The sequence below is a fragment of the Schistocerca serialis genome, chromosome 3, assembly GCF_023864345.2.
Source record: "Schistocerca serialis cubense isolate TAMUIC-IGC-003099 chromosome 3, iqSchSeri2.2, whole genome shotgun sequence".
NCBI lineage: Eukaryota > Metazoa > Arthropoda > Insecta > Orthoptera > Acrididae > Schistocerca > Schistocerca serialis.
In genome coordinates, this window is record NC_064640.1 from 120,284,283 (window position 1) to 120,299,030 (window position 14,748).

The window sequence follows — 14,748 nt, forward strand, 5'->3', positions numbered from 1 at the left end:
CTAACGTTTATACTTGTTCTCTTGATCACTTTTTGGAGTATTTCTTTTACTTTTACATTGATTGCATTTAAATGTTCTTTGTTTGAAGGGTGAGTATTTCTTTGCTTAAATTGCTTAAGGATATTAGTTTAAAATGTTGTTTGTGGAATCAAGTTTTCATCTTAGGCCATGTATTTCTGTCTGTTTGTTCACCGAATTTTTTCTTTATTTTTTTCTTGAACTATAATCTTTATTTTGGGGATTTACTATTTAATAGTTGATTATAGAGTTTTTTTCGAGTGAGATCTTTTTATTTTAAATGGTTCTATGGTGATAACTTTAATTTTGGATTGAATGCCTCTTATTTTTATGTCTTTTGTTATACATATTTTTTCCTTGTTAATTTATTATAGAGAGGATTATACATCCAGTGAAAAGAATATAAATCGTTTTATTATTATCGTTTTAATATTTAGTCTTTTAATAGGATTATTAATTATGAGCCTGAATTTGATTAGAATTTTGTTAGTTTGAGAAGATTTGGGTTTGGTTTCTTACAGTTTGGTTATTTATTACCAAAATTTGAAGTCTTACAGTGCAGATATATTGACTGCTGTAGCTAACCGAATTGGTGAGGTTCCTATTTTAATTTTTATTGTTTGAACATTAAATTTTGGTGGTTGGGATTATATTTACTATAGTGATTTTATTTCAGATTTTTTTGATCCTCACTTTGATTACTCCCTCTTCCCCGATGTCCTTGACCACACCAATACCATTGTCCTGCCACTTGCTCCCAGCTTCCAGTACTTGGACTAGTTACTGTTCTCAGAACTGAACACTCCTATCACAGCACACGACATTAAACTCATCCTCCACTCCAAATACAATACCGCCACTGATCACTATTGATTACCTACAGACATCTCTAGGAGAGCTCTCCCTCCTTCCTCGCCACCCTTGCCATCCTGTACAACACCATCCTCTCCACTGGCTTTTACCCCAACCTGTGTAAGACTTCCCGCATCTGTAGTTCTTTACACATAACAAATCCCCTTCTGATACCTCCTCCTATCGCCCCATATGCCTCACCCCCATGTTCAGTAAAGTCTTCTAGTCCATTCTCTCCTGCTGTATCCATCACCAACTAACTGAACACCACTTTCTCCCTCTTACCCAGCGTGGTTTGCAACTCTCCTTCTTCACTTATGACCAGTTCCTTAACATTAACCATCTCCTCTCCCTCTATATTAACTTCCGCCACTCTGTTATTTTTATTTCCCTTGTTTCCCACGATCATGTACGACATTCCAGGCCCCTTTTCAAGCTCCAGACCTATGCCCTTCCTGTCAACTTCATCCATATCATTGCCTCCTTCCTCTCCCGCTGTCCTTCCTATGTCACCATTCATAATACCAATTCCGCTATCTTCTGCCCTGCCTCCCATGTGTACCAGGGCTGTGCCCATTCTCCTCTTCTGTATCTCCTGTACAACACTGATATACCCAAACCACACACACACTTCCATTTCCTTCAATATGCTGATGATACCGCCTTCCTTGCCCTCTATCCTACCTTACAATGGCCCTAGAGCTCCCTCCAGACCCACCTAAACCAGTTTATTGCTTGGTGCAACCAGTGGCTCCTTCCAATCAATCCTTCCAAAACCCAGGCAACCATTATAGCATGTACCAACCCTTCTCCATGCTCCAAAACCTCACCATCTATGACCACCCTATCCAACTTCCCCCAACTTTGAAATACCTTGGCCTCACCTGGACTCTCCATCTCCTTACCATTCAACACAAAGCCCACAGTAGACTCTGGCTCCTGAAACTCCTGTCCATCCAAACATGGGGACTGCACCATGCTTCATACCTACAAATCCTTGATCTGTCCCATCCTTTGTTACTCCAGTGTCGCCTGGATCTCTGGCCCTCCTAAATTCTATTAAGCCTTCCAAATCCTCGAACATCATGTGCTCCACCTCGCTTTCCGCATCCATCTCCTGCCCCCATGAGGATGCTCTATGACCTCATCCCCTTCCCACATCTCCTCCTTTTCCTTGAACACATCCATATCCTCTACACCAACCACCACCTCGATCCCCTTCACCACTGGTCTCTCTTATCCTCTCCACTCCCCACCTGCTGCTGTGCCTTTACTATTGTGCCCCATTCTCTCTCCATCTCCAAACCTTCCACCTCCTCTCCTACAGTAACATCCAAAGTCTCCCCATCCCTGATGATGTTCTTCGCCCCCCCCCCCCCATCCTTCTCACTTCTCCATCCCAATCCTTACGCTTCCACTTGGGCTGCTCCTTCCCCATCCTCCCTGTCTCCCAGCCCTTGGCGTGCTACTGGCTCTGCCCCAGCCTGCCACTCTTCCTCCACTTACCCCCTTTCTATCTTTCCTCTCTCTCCCTCTCTCTGACCTTCCCTCCCTTGGCAGGTTACTTTGTCATGTTTTGGTGCTCGCTGTGTATGTACCATAAGTGCAATGTGTGTTCAGCATCGTCATCCCGAGTGGCTCTCAATATTGGGAACGACATTTTTAAATGTGCTCTTTGTGCCGTCAGTGTTTGTGTGCTACACTTCGTCGAGAGTCATTTTCATTACATGTGGATTTTATGTAAATGCGCCTCATGAAGCTACCCCTTTTTTGAATATTTTAACTTTCATTCTCATGTGCAAAGTTCGTCTTTTATCCCCATATTTCATGTATTTACCATTCTCCTGTGTTGTTTTATGTAGTCTCTTGGCTGAAGGGCTGTGAACTGTGCTACTGCCAGTCCACACCTGCGCACATGGGGCAGGGATAGAAAATAACAATAAAGGAAAGAAATTATAGCAGCACTGGGATGGTACATCTCTGTCCTAATACTATTACCCAGCCTCATGCATCTCCCAGCAGCTATTCGCTCGTAGATTGGCGGGCAGCTCCCTGGGGTTATGTATGAGCTTTGATGTAGCCAACAACAAGTTTTCCTGAAATTCAGACGTTGTGAACAATATCCCTACTGGAGGATTCACACCTCTTTTGATATTGTCAGAAAGAATGCTATTTGTGCTCTCTCCACAAGCAAGTGGTTGCATCAAAGGTATTCCTGGAACGTGGAGCTTGTGAAGAGTACCTGCCCCAGAGGATTTTGCACTGGCTTTGGTGTAGTCGACAACCATTACTTTCCAGTGAGGACTGGCAGAAGTCAAAGGCATTCTCTGTCTTCCCACCTGTGATCTGTATCTTCATAGGCAGAGTCGTTTCCCTGCCATTTCGTCCCACCATCTTTGATGACGTCATGTGCTGTGCACGTTAGCACACTTTAGTACACGTTAGTGTATGTTAGCCTGACAACATTGGTCAGTAAAGGGACATGGAGGTCGGTTGAGGATCGTGGTGGAGACTTTAACTATTTCCAAGTCCAGGTGGGTGTGGCATTCGCGAAAATTCATTCCAAATCCATACTAGCCCTCTCTGGTGGTGTCAATATGTACTAGGTCTCGTGGTGAACACAAAGTATGCCGCCATCTTGAATAATGGTAGTCGCTTCATCAGATGATGCTACGGACGACAGCGCCCTCTGGTGCCGGTACTGTGTACTAAGTCAGTTGAAGTCTGGAGCTCTTGGTGAACGCAATGTTTGCCGCCATCTCGGATTATGTCACAGATGAGAGCGCCCTCTGGTGGTGGCGATGAGTACTAAGTCAGTTGGAATCCGGAACTTGTGGTGAACACACCGGATGGCCATACTGCTTGAAATTGTTTAAATAAAGACTTATGTACAAGCCCTTTTCCTACAAATCCTTAGGAGGAGGTTTCGGTCGGGTGCTTGAGGTTAGTACAAGTGTACTTTGTTTCGCGCCATTTTCTTAGATTAGTAGAGATATGTGAATTGACCTATGATTACTATCAAAATTCAAACTTGGCGCCAGTTCATAGGAGGAAGTGGCGGTCATGTGACTTAGACTAGTGGAGGTAGGCTAAGTGAGCTACCTTCCCGCAATTTTCTTTGCTTTGTAGAGATAACTGGGGTGTTATGTGTTATCCTGTTGGAATTCAAACTTGGCACCAGTTTGTAGGAGGAGGTGGCGGTCGGGTGACCTAGGTTAATCGAGTTAGGTCAAGTGCGCTACCTTACCTCGGTTTTCTTTGCTTAGTAGATATAACTGGGATGTGGTGCTTTATCCTGTTGGAATTTGAACTTCCCACCATTTTTGTTCGGGGGGATGTGGCACTTTCGTGCCCAAATTCAAACTTCCCACCAGAAGCCGCCATCTTAAATGACAGCACAGCCACCATCTTGGATGACGTCATCGCCGCCATCTTGGGTGACGTGATCGCTGGCATCTTGGATGACGTCATCGCCGCTATCTTGGATCGTAACTTTGGGGCCAATTACAGCTTTATCCCAATGCTATCGTTCTTCCTCCAATTGTTAATGAATGAATATGTACATGTTACTTCACATCAAAAGTGTTTCTTCAATAATAATTTACACTTCCATACAGTACTCGTAAGATATTTTTGTTTCTATGAACCTTAAATGATAATGATAATAATGGTGATAATATGAGGGATGCTGATTCTCAGATTGAGGATGTGGTCAACTCAGTAGTAAAATTCAAACCACTAGATGATTATATGAAATCTACAGGGGTTAAGACTTAACTCAATGATTTACTGCATTGGTACATGTAACTTTTTATGCCTGCTTCTGTCTATCACTTTTTTTGGGAAGAGTCACACACACAAGATACTTATATGTTTCATTATTTCCTCTGCAGGAATTTTGGAACCATTTGGAGGTGGGCCTTTTTGAATATCGTGCTCGCCATGCCCACGTTCGTCGACAATGCTTTCTGTGCATCTAGGTACACCGATAATGCAATCACCCAACATCAATGACGTCACATCAGTCATTTATGTTGGGATTATCGACTAAGTATAATCACCCATCGCCGAGTTGATTTTTTCTTGAGCGTCCTACTGGTTTATGGCAGCAGCATCAGGTTAGTCACTTGCCACCTTTAAACTACAGTGTGGTTGCAGGCACATTTGTGGATAGGATCTCATATGCCTGCAGAGAAAACTCTACTGCATGCTAATGAGACTCTACTCGTTTCCTGAACGTACGTCTACCTGTTCTGGGAACAGGACTCATCGAAAACGTCTATGGGCGATGGTAACTCACCATTAAGTACTATGCAGGTTTATGCTGTGAATGAATACATGCCCAAAACAAGATTGTAATGATGTGGGAGGGAAAGACATTGTTAATATTGAGGGATAAAATGTTGTGATATTGCCAGGTGCCTCAATTGATGAGTGGTTTCACACCGAGAGTCAATTTTCCGATATTCAGGAGAGGGGGTCTGGTAAGGCACTCAGCTGTATGCTCCAGCTAGATGTCCACTCTCTTTCAGAATGAAATTTTCATTTTCCAGCGGAGTGTGCACTGATATGAAGCTTCCTGGAAGACTGAGATTCTGTGCCAGACCAAGACTCGAACTTGGGTCCTTCACCTTTCACGAGTAAGTGCGCTAGTGAATGGGCTACCTAAGCATGACTCATGACTCGTCCTCACAGCGTTACTTCTGCCAGTATCCCACTTGCTACCTTTGAAACTTCCACTCACTTGTTAATGATCCATTAAAAGGGGGTCCTGATATAGTCCTTTTCCAGAGGCTGTAGCTGCTGAACAGATTTGAGTTAATGTCTAAAATCTCGATGACGGATTTTGATTGGCATGGTCAATAATGACACGCAAAAGAAATTACAAAACACATCCTGAGTCTTTAGTCCAGTAGCATATGGTTGATGTTTGTTCTCTTTATAGCTTTGATGCTATCAGTTTCTCTGTTCTTCTTCCAGATGTATCTAAAGTGGAGATTCAGAACCCATGTATATCAGTCCAACTTTACAGCCTGAAGGAAGAAGAAAGCAAACCAGAACAACTCCATGATGTACAGAAAAAAAGGTAAAGCATTAAGTTGTTAGGCCCCTCTACTTTTCCAAAGTAGCTTGTCAGTGACCCGAGCATGTAGCTTTATTGCTTTTCTCCCAGAGAGTCTCAATTCTCTTACTTTGAGCGAGTATTGGTTTCTTGCTGAGTTTGAACAAGCACCAAGGGCTCTTGATTGAATTTACCGCATCAATATTCCCATTTAATATTGCAGGAGAACGATGCCATATTGAAAGAAGCAGTTGTCTGTCATATCTGTGGGAAGCCGTTAGATACATGAAAGGGAACTCCACCTAGCGACCACTGCCATCCAATGGGAATGTTCCATTGTGCAGCACACAACGCTTCCATGACACATGCCTCTTTTGCTTTTCTTTATTGTGATTTCATTTCCCTGCCCCATATGGACAGGGGAGGGCTGGCAGCGGCACTATCAGCCGCACTTCAGCTGACAGACATTACAGACATGAAAATCAATCACACACACACACACACACACACACACACACACACACACATATATATATATATATATATATATATATATATATATATATATATATATATATCCTTCAGTCCAGACCTGTACACTGCTCCTAAATGATGCAGTACACAGATGTGCACACACGAAATGAACTCATAAACTGTCCAAAAAGCGCATAGCACAGCCTACAGGCCTGCTCGAAAAATAATGCAACAGACACGCATTCAACGCACGCCACAGCCCCCACGAAGTGACGCCGACATCAGCTGTCAAAGCACACATAGACGTCCGTTCAGGAACACACGTACCGTCACAGCCGCGACCCACTCCCAGAGCCGGCCAGTGCAGCCGAGGGGTTCTAGGCGCTTCAGTCTAGAACCGCGCGACCGCTACGGTCGCAGGTTCGACTCCTGCCTCGGCATCGATGTGTGTGATGCCCTTAGGTTATATAGGTTTAAGTAGTTCTAAGTTGTAGGGGACTGATGACCCCATGTGTTAAGTCCCATAAGTTTCAGAGCCATTTAAACCATTTGAACCCACCGCCAGACACAGGGGAAAGTTATCTCTATTTCCGAGTATACAGTCACAGTTATACTGACATCACAGAACTCCAAGGAACGTTCACGTCTGACTCATATTCGAGACACCTCAAGGCAGCACCTATCTTTACCGCTGATGACAGAATAGCACAGGCTACTCTCCCCTTAGCATTTGTAATGGACGATGCGTGACATGTTCAGCCATACGTACCCACCCAAGTGTGGCTCAAACCTCGCCTTGATGCGATACATCCACGTTGCGACTCGCCATCTAAAATGTTCTTAATATTATTCTTACGTGACATGTCTTTGTAAAAAATAACAGCCAAGTCGACCTCTCGGCAATTGTATAGTGTCCCAGAAATAGTTAACCCTCGCTTTCTTCATGTCTCAGCTTGTATGCACGAAAATTCTTGCCCTAACAGAACCTGTTTACGAAAATAACGCTGAATGCAGTCTCCCTCGCTGACCTAACGTGCTACCCTTCCTGCTCTCAACATATGCAAATGTTCTCACCGCTATGTAGAGGCTCCTATATCACAGCACAAAGGATGTGAATGAATTGAGCATTATGATTGGCTCTTATAGAATTTAACCATCGAATTACTGATGCTGCTGGTATCGGAGCACTGTCCGCCTCTTGTTTCTCGAACTTTCAGCAGTAGAATTATTTTCCACAGATCGCTAAATTATATTGACAGTTAAACCCTCAAAATTGTCTATAGATCACCAAATACGTACCAGACTCAGAAGGATATTGGAAGCCAGGAACATATCTACCAGTGTAAGTACAATTAAATATTACCATTGCTGCTACAGTCTGACACCGATCGTTAGACAGTTAATGTTTCTACTTGGCGGCGGTGCTTCTAGAACCAATCTCATTATCTATTGCGCACGTAATTTTCCACGTAAAAAATCTCTCGCCGTTATCTATGTGCTGAATCTATATGTCCCTCACAATAGAACACAAAATCATCCTGTGCTGCAACATAAACCTTGCTAACTGTACAATCCAATATATACTTATCTTACACAACATAAGCCAAACTTTACAATGCAATATGTACACATTTTATGCAAACAGTGCGGTTATCTTTTATATCTGTACAGCACCCGAAAAATTATGGTATGCCTGCTCTCATAGAGGCTTTACGTCACGATGCTCCCCAGTCCTAGGAAAGCGCCGCTATACAAAACCATCCCTATTACATCAGAGCACACTCAGAGGACCGAAGTTGCTCTCAGAACTATTCTACAAATTCAATATCGTTTCCCCTCGGCGCAGACTCGTTACTCTTTCTCCTCCGAACCTGCTCGCTTTTCTACAGACATCTCCAGACTCGGGGATTACAAGAACATACGTATTTTCTCATGGTTCACCATATTATTGTACCACTTTCGCGGTACTTCTCAATATCAAGCACTAGGCGGCCTAGTACCGATCGCTAGCGCAACATAATTCCGAAGACATAGAATAGAAATCATTTCTCTACACACCCCAAACCTTAGCAAGGAGCAGCGTGCTGTAAACCACTGAGTAACTGGAAACAAATAGAGGAAACTGATATTTCTGCTCCCGAAGACCGATGTCGTTGATGTAACAGATTCGAAACCACCCCAATAATGTACAACCCAACTAAGGTCTTCTCCATGTCTAAAATTGCTCTGAGCACTATGGGACTCAACATCTGAGATCATCAGTCCCCTAGAACTTAGAACTACTTAAACCTAACTAACCTAAGGACATCACACATATCCATGTCCAAGGCAGGATTCGAACCTGCGAGCGGAGCGGTCGCGCGGTTCCAGACTGAAGCGCCTAGAACCGCTCGGCCACCCTGGCTGGCTCTCCATGTCTAGAGAACAGGCAAATGTGTCTCGCACATGTCAGATGCACACACCACAATCGATCTTCTGTCAACTAAATAAAGGCGCGAAATGTGCAGAACCAGTCAACAGAACAATTTACATGGGAGAGAATAACAGTCCAGCGGAAACGCACGTCCATACACAATCTTCTCAAATTTTCACTTGATCACTAAAGCCGCCCAACACATACTATGAATTAGTTCGCTATTCGGTCGTGTGGAGAATGGAAAAGTTAACTCAGATACTTTCCCACACTCCAACAGGCCTCTTTATTCGGACAGCTGCTGCCGTTAATGGGAGACCTCAATTATTTCCGCCACAGGCCATGCATAGAAGGAATTATTCCTGAAAAACGGTCACATATATGATTTATCATTATAATTACAATTGAATGTTACGAACGCGGTCTCAATTGAACGGCATTCAACTATGAGCGAAGAATCGGAAATTCACCCTGCTGTTGGCAGTGGTGAGCGAAGTATCAGAAATACACCCTGCTGTCGGCAGTGGCTCTCGAAATACAAATACACTACTTTTCTTATGACTTGGCATACTCTTCCCCTTGCTATCACAGTACTCCAAGTCAATTCCATACCCTCCTTACGATTGGATACAGTCATCTCCCTTCCACAAACACATAGTTTATAAACCTGAAGCTCAAATGTGAACTTATCACGCACCCACCACTACATCAAAGTATAATACTTCGTCAATAGCTGATTACCTACCATACGGAATAATACTACCGGAAAATCAACGACGGGTGGGCATGTCTCCTACGTTTTTCTTGCAAGTGCTACCACTGTGTCTTAGAAAGAGACATAATTGGCCAGATGTTAAAGAAAAACTCGATTGGAGCAATTTCCATATGTTACTGTCACAAGCGATCTTGGTTCTACAGGTGCCCACAAGCATCCAGGTTAAAAGCTATACCGCCTTTACGAATCGAGATACGATGCTACCTCTAAATGATGTGGTTTTTTGCCGACAAACATCGTGACGGTGATCGTAGGAGTGTGTAAGCCCATGATGCACCCTCGGGATAAAATTGTCGTATTTTGAAAGTGATTTGGCTAAGGAACGTAGTATGTAAGCAGTATTGGCGCCTCCCTCACGCCGCCCCAACTAGATAATTCTATAGTATTTCTAGCACATTCTGTCTTGATACGATGCCAGATGTTCTGCTATATATCCACCGATTTATAGGTGATGACTGATTGAGAAGGAACACAAACAGTAGTAGTAGATGATGTGCCAATTGAGGTGATATGAAATATACACTAGGTTTTTCAGATCTCTAGTGTTACGCTATCTGCTGGAAATGATGTCCATCGTTTGGAATCAGGTCTTCCCATTCAAGCACATACCTGCATCAGATCAAACCCACAAGTGAATCGTATTTCTGCCACTCTCATATCTCGAAAGGAGTCACCTTCCTCGAACCTGACTGCTACAGTAAAATTACAACCTGGTTTTAGTCACCCCCTACACATCTTGCAACTGCTCCCATATCTACAACTTCCCAAATGTGATCGTTCCAATTTAAGTCGGAAATGAGCAGAAGTCAGAGAAAACCATACCCACCACCTTCTGCAACCCGTGAAGAAACAGAACGATCTGAGTTAGTGCAACAGAACAGTGTTTTGACCATTTGGCGGAAATGCGCGCAATGTGGCACGTCCCCAACCTACATACCTGTACTACAGATCCGCGTCCATTCAAATCAATCAGCCCAACATGCTATCATCGTTATTCTATACCCCCCAACAGAGAAAATTTGCGAACTATAAAAGCTCATCCCATTTAGAACTCACATAGGCACCGATGCTGGTGCAATGACGCAAAGCTATGGTGCGATCCAACGCAGAGAAAGAGATTTTGCAATGCTCTCCCCAGAATACCACAGCGTGCAGCCATACTAGCATAGCTAACGGTATACCAAGTCCCTCACCAAATTTACACCTCAAACTGCTACTGCTACTGCTGCTGCCTGTGCGGCACGATCCTATTAATTAAACAGGCACCGCAGTGGCCACTTTAAAGTTTGATCACGTATTCTCTATGCGAATGATCATATCCCACTAAGTCACAAAAGACACTTCCTCTGGTCCTGTTTACTTGTTTCAAACACTGTTTTCTAGCACGCTTTTGCACAACGCCAAACAATTTGTACATGGGAACAAGTATGTGGCAACAGGAGGAATCCAGGTAAACATTGACATCGAAACGAAGGGAATCAGGGAGGTTGTCAATTTTTTTTCCGTCAAGAACCTGACACAGGCCTCAAAGTCGTCGCAGAAAAACGAGATATTTGGCGTTGTGCAAAAGCGTGCTAGAAAACAGTGTTTGAACAACTAAACAGGACCAGAGGGAGTGTCTTTTGGGACTCAGTGGGTTATGATCATTCACATAGAGTATAAGTGATCAAACTTTAAAGTGGCCACTGCGGTGCCTGTTTAAATAATAGGATCGTGCCGCACAGGCAGCAGCAGTAGCAGTAGCAGTTTGAGGTGTAAATTTGGTGAGGGACTTGGTATACCGTTAGGTATGCTAGGATGGCTGCACGCTGTGGTATTCTGGTGTGAGCATTGCAAAATCTCTGTATCCGCGCTGGATCACCCCACAGCTTTGCGTCATTGCACCAGCATCGGTGCCTATGTGAGTTCTAAATGGGATGAGCTTTTATAGTTCGTAATTTTTCTCTGTTGGGGAGTATAGAATAATGATGATAGCATGTTGGGCTGATTGATTTGAATGGACGCGGATCTGTAGTACACATACACTCCTGGAAATTGAAATAAGAACACCGTGAATTCATTGTCCCAGGAAGGGGAAACTTTATTGACACATTCCTGGGGTCAGATACATCACATGATCACACTGACAGAACCACAGGCACATAGACACAGGCAACAGAGCATGCACAATGTCGGCACTAGTACAGTGTATATCCACCTTTCGCAGCAATGCAGGCTGCTATTCTCCCATGAAGACGATCGTAGAGATGCTGGATGTAGTTCTGTGGAACGGCTTGCCATGCCATTTCCACCTGGCGCCTCAGTTGGACCAGCGTTCGTGCTGGACGTGCAGACCGCGTGAGACGACGCTTCATCCAGTCCCAAACATGCTCAATGGGGGACAGATCCGGAGATCTTGCTGGCCAGGGTAGTTGACTTACACCTTCTAGAGCACGTTGGGTGGCACGGGATACATGCGGACGTGCATTGTCCTGTTGGAACAGCAAGTTCCCTTGCCGGTCTAGGAATGGTAGAACGATGGGTTCGATGACGGTTTGGATGTACCGTGCACTATTCAGTGTCCCCTCGACGATCACCAGTGGTGTACGGCCAGTGTAGGAGATCGCTCCCCACACCATGATGCCGGGTGTTGGCCCTGTGTGCCTCGGTCGTATGCAGTCCAGATTGTGGCGCTCACCTGCACGGCGCCAAACACGCATACGACCATCATTGGCACCAAGGCAGAAGCGACTCTCATCGCTGAAGACGACACGTCTCCATTCGTCCCTCCATTCACGCCTGTCGCGACACCACTGGAGGCGGGCTGCACGATGTTAGTACAGGTATGTAGGTTGGGGACGTGCCACATTGCGCGCATTTCCGCCAAATGGTCAAAACACTGTCCTGTTGCACTAACTCAGATCGTTCTGTTTCTACACGGGTTGCAGAAGGTGGTGGGTATGGTTTTCTCCGACTTCTGCTCAGTTCCGACTTCAATTAGAACAATCACATGTGGGAAGCTGTAGAAATGGGAGCAGTTGCAAGATGTGTCGGGGGTGACTAAAACCAGGTTGTAATTTTACTGTAGCAGTCAGGTTCGAGGAAGGTGACTCCTTTCGCGATATGAGAGTGGCAAAAATATGATTAACTTGTGGGTGTGATCTGACGCAGGTATGTGCTAGAATGGGAAGACTTGATTCCAGATGATGGACATCATTTCCAGCAGATAGCGTAACACTAGAGATCTGAAAAACCTAGTGTACATTTCATACGACCTCAATCAGCACATCATCTACTACTACTGTTTATGTTCCTTCTCAATCAGTCAACGCCTATAAATCGGTGAATACATAGCAGAACATCTGGCATGGTATCGAGACTGAATGTGCTAGAAATACTATAGAATTATCTAGTTGGGAAGGCGTGAGGGAGTCGCAAATACCGCTTACATACTACGTTCCTTAGCCAAATCACTTTCAAAATACGACAATTTTATCTCGAGGGTGCATGGGGGGTGGTTACATACTCCTACAATCACCATCAAGGTATTTGTCGGGAAAAAACCACATCATTCAGAGATAACATCATATCTCGACTCGTAAAGGGGGTATAGCTTCTAACCTGGATACTTGTGTGCACCTGTAGAACCAAGATCACTTGTGACAGTAACATATGGTAGTTGCTGTGATTGGGTTTTTCTTTAACATCTGGCCTATTACATCTCTTTCTAAGACACGGTGGTACTGTGATAGCAAATGGAAGACTGTGTCAAGTCATAATAAAGATAGTGATATTTCTGTCTCCAGAGCCACTGCCGACAGCTGGGTGTATTTCCGATACTTTACTCATAGCAGATCGCTTTTGCAGGTTCTGGGACCCTAGGACAATTTTACAAAAAATAAAAATATCTCTTGTGACTAAGTCACTCACGATTTTCTTATTTTTCACAAAATTGCCCTAATCTCCCGGAACCTACAAAAACAATCTACTATCGCTTTTACCTAATATTAATATAATATAATAAAATAATATAGTAATAATTATAATAAAAAATCATTTATTTTACATACATTTCCCATAGGTGAATGTAATGTAATTTAAAAAATTAGAGAATTATCTACTATTTTAAAAAACGATTTTAAAAAAGGCATTTTTTCATCACTTTCTTAGCCCCAAAAATTGTCCTATTTTCGACTTTTGTGGAAAAATTGTTTTTTAAAATTATTTTCGAAACAAATTTTTAAAAGAGCATTTTATAGTTCATTTTCTTAACCCCAAAAAGTGTCCAATTTTTGACTTCTGTGTAAAGATTAAGTATACAAAAGGAACTTAAATTCTCTTACATTCTTTACATACATAAAAATGTCCACTTGTTCGATAGTTATCTTTATGAAATTCATGAATACTTTTTTAATCATACATTTACTACACTGTCTTAATTGTGGCTTCGCACAGCCTATAGACTGCTTTAGCTGTTGCTTAGTGTTGTCCATTTAAATAAAATAAAATTAATGAGAAAAATAATTTCACATTATGAACATAAGTAAATAATTAAAATATATTATTTAACAAAAGTAAATTATATTAAAATTTTATTTTTTCCATCCTTCTTTAAACGTTTCAGAAATGTATATAAACATGAAGTTAGTATTTTTATAAGCTTTTTAAGTTTTTCATTCATTTATATAGAAGCAAATAATAATAATTAAAAATTTTCAGTAAGTATTCTATGTTGTGCATCATATGTAAGATTCTTTATACCATACATAATTACGAAAGCTAGTGTATCATTTGGAAATTTCTCATTAAAAGTTGCACAAAGTTTCATAGTAGCTGTCTGTGTAGTTACAACATTCTTTCCATGTGTCATATTATTTACATAAATTGGATAATTATTTACAAAATTAAATCAATATCTGATTTTAGTACAGTAATTCTTTTAAAATCTAAAAATAGATGATATGCTTTTACAAAATTATTTAGCAGATTAATATTCCACATTTCTTGAGGAAAAACTTCATTTCTACTATTTTTTGAATATATATTTTGTAGTTTAACATGATAAAAATAATGATGAATCAACTAACTGATTATTTTTACGATTTGTCTGGAATACAATAGAAACAAAATATGGCATATCAAATTCTGTAGAGTTACAGTAATTTGTAATATTTA